Genomic DNA, 2,768 nt, shown 5'->3' on the forward strand with positions numbered 1-2,768 from the left:
TAAGATTTCAGAAGCTTGGAAAGAACATAACCAGCTGTCAGTTTCATCTCACAATTTTCATTTTAAGGGATTCTGATAAGATCTAGGAAATGGCTTTCTACCCACCGAGGTACTGAGGCTCCCATTGGTGCAGAGATGAGAGAAACAGTTTGGTGTTTTAAGAACTGCAGACAGAGGCAAGTTTTTTTTTATGGGTTACGATTATGAATAGCGGTTTTGTGAAGAAATACTTAAAAGCAAAGTTCAATTTGCCAATCATAGGCTTCACTCCTACTCAGTGACCTGGTAGTGGCTGGGTATTGAGGAAATAGCATTAATTTTGTTCTGTGTTAAATCCTTTTGAAGACCGGTCTCCTGTGATGTTACATATAATGAGTTCATGAGGAAATTTCTAAAGAAAGATTGAGAGAAAGAGAAAAAAAAAAGAGAAGAACAAGGAACTAAAACAAGAGACTGAAAGAGAGAGAGATTATTTCTGAGCTGTTACAAGTTCATTACATTATTCATTGCTTATCCCCCACCTTGTTTGGTCTTTTATGGGTTTCCTTTCTCTCGTGATTATTCTTTCCCCTATTCCCCCTCTGTTCTTTATCTTATCGGCACTGTGCAGGTGTTCCATGGCACTCTGGGAAACTTAATTTGATTATCAGGTATTTAAATCCATGGTATTTTCTCTCTACTCTTTGCTTCTCTCCAATTCCCAGCAGGCCCTTTCTTGTGTGGAACAATGCCATGACTGCTGAGGCTACAGACCGGCGAAAAATCAATTCCCTCCACCATGGTCTGTAGTTTGAGGTAGCTTTCATAAATTGCCGTGGCGGATTGTTACAGGTGAGCCACTGTGAAGAGTGTTTTCAGTCAAAGCAGGGACGAGAAAGGCAGCATTTGAGAGTTTAAAGAGATTATGAAAGAAAAAATCAAGGTTAGCTGTTATAGAGCTCAGACAGCAATGGCATGATATTGGTCTGGGTCACAGCAGCTTGAGAATCAGGCTGGTGTGCAGTTAAGATGGCAGTCTGTTGTCAGACGTTGTCATGTCATGATTCTACCTGTCATCCACACCAAAACACAGATTTACGGCATTCTTTCAAAAACCTCAGACCAAAGTGAAGATCTGTGAATCCTCCGTTTATGCATCTGTCGGGTTTTAGGTTTCGACAAAATATGTTCTTTACATCAGCGGTCTTCAACCTTTTTTGCACCACAGACCTGTTTTAAGCAATAAATTTTTCTACTGACCGGTCATTACGCACATAACAAATAATAATTGTTTTTTCTTTCTATTGAAAAGTTTCATAAATAAATAAAATTAATTTTTATTACTTAATATGTTTACTTTTTCTCCTGTCTCAGTATTAAGTCTCTCCCACTTCCCAAAGCAGCTCTCCTGAGACGTTTGTTTTTGACTGACGGCTTCGTTTAGCAGCCGGACATAAAAACTGACAGTCAAGTGACGGGAAGACGAGCTAGTCATGTTTCAAAATAAAACACCCTGCAGACTCTGCTGGAAATAAAAATAAACCAATAAAACGTTTTTATTCTATCTGTGCGGCCCGGTACCAAATGACCCACGGCCCGGTACCGGTCCGCGGCCCGGTGGTTGGGGACCGCTGCTTTACATCACATATGTGACCTGTGTTTACATTTGGAAACAGCGTGGACGCCCTCACGGAGGACGGCGTTAAGGACGGTTATTTTCCGTCACCTTGCCATTCCACGTCCGAGTCATGTTCTCCATCAGAGACACCGACGCCAGTTTTGGGTCAGACCGGGACGCACTGCCAGCTGGTGGGAGAACTTTGAAATCGTGCTGCTGGAGGAATGTCGTGACAATTTCCGTACGTCCCGGTCGTCGCTCCTGTCGTCGGAGTTATTACATCCTCACATAGAACATGAATGTGCTTAACAACACACTGATGCGGTTAGATGTGGATGAATTTTTTTCTGTAAACGAGGTGGAAGTAAGTTTTTTTCTAGACGGAGGGGGCAGGATGTTCGGTTTTACAAAAACCCTGCTACGTGTGGACGAGGCCTAAGTGTCGGTGTATCTGTTAATCCACTTTCAACAAGTTGCCAGTTGTTTTTTCCTGGATGTACGTTTCAACTACATTTGGTTCATTATTTCTCTAACTGTTGCACAAGCTGTCAATAAGTAAAACACCAGACTTGTTTGAAACAGTAAGTAGAAGAAGACGTGGGCACTGATTCATAGGTCTGGAGACTGGTGATGACACAGGTTTGCTTGCTGTAAATGGAAAAGTGTCGAATAAATGGCAAATTATACTGGAGTGAGTCACCAGACACCCTGATGCATTTGCAACAGCACATGTGATGCCCACAACATTCGTATCGGCTATTTTCCAATGAATGTCCCAGTAAGCCACACCAGAACACGTCATGTTATGGTCCTGAACCTGTAGAACCCAAAATTGACTAATAATGCTTCTTTAAAAAAAATAATCACACATGTAGTTGTCTCACTGTAGTCATACTTTTGTTCTTATATCTGCCTTTAAAAGACTGAATCTTTAAAACGTTGCGTTCCTTTACAAGCAGCAGGCTTGCCAGTGGTGACCCTGCCTCAGACTATTTTAAATCTGTGTGTCAAAGCAGTATTTCCTTTCCTTCACTCAGAGGTCAATGGCAGTAAAAAATTCTTCTGAAATAGATGTTTGTATGTGATCCCCATGTAATTTTAATAGGATGGTAACTTGTATTTTTTTTTTATAGACTTTTTCTTTTTAGATTTACTCATATTTCTCTGACTA

Source organism: Stegastes partitus, unplaced genomic scaffold (assembly GCF_000690725.1).
Source record: "Stegastes partitus isolate 25-593 unplaced genomic scaffold, Stegastes_partitus-1.0.2 Scaffold149, whole genome shotgun sequence".
NCBI classification, from domain to species: domain Eukaryota; kingdom Metazoa; phylum Chordata; class Actinopteri; family Pomacentridae; genus Stegastes; species Stegastes partitus.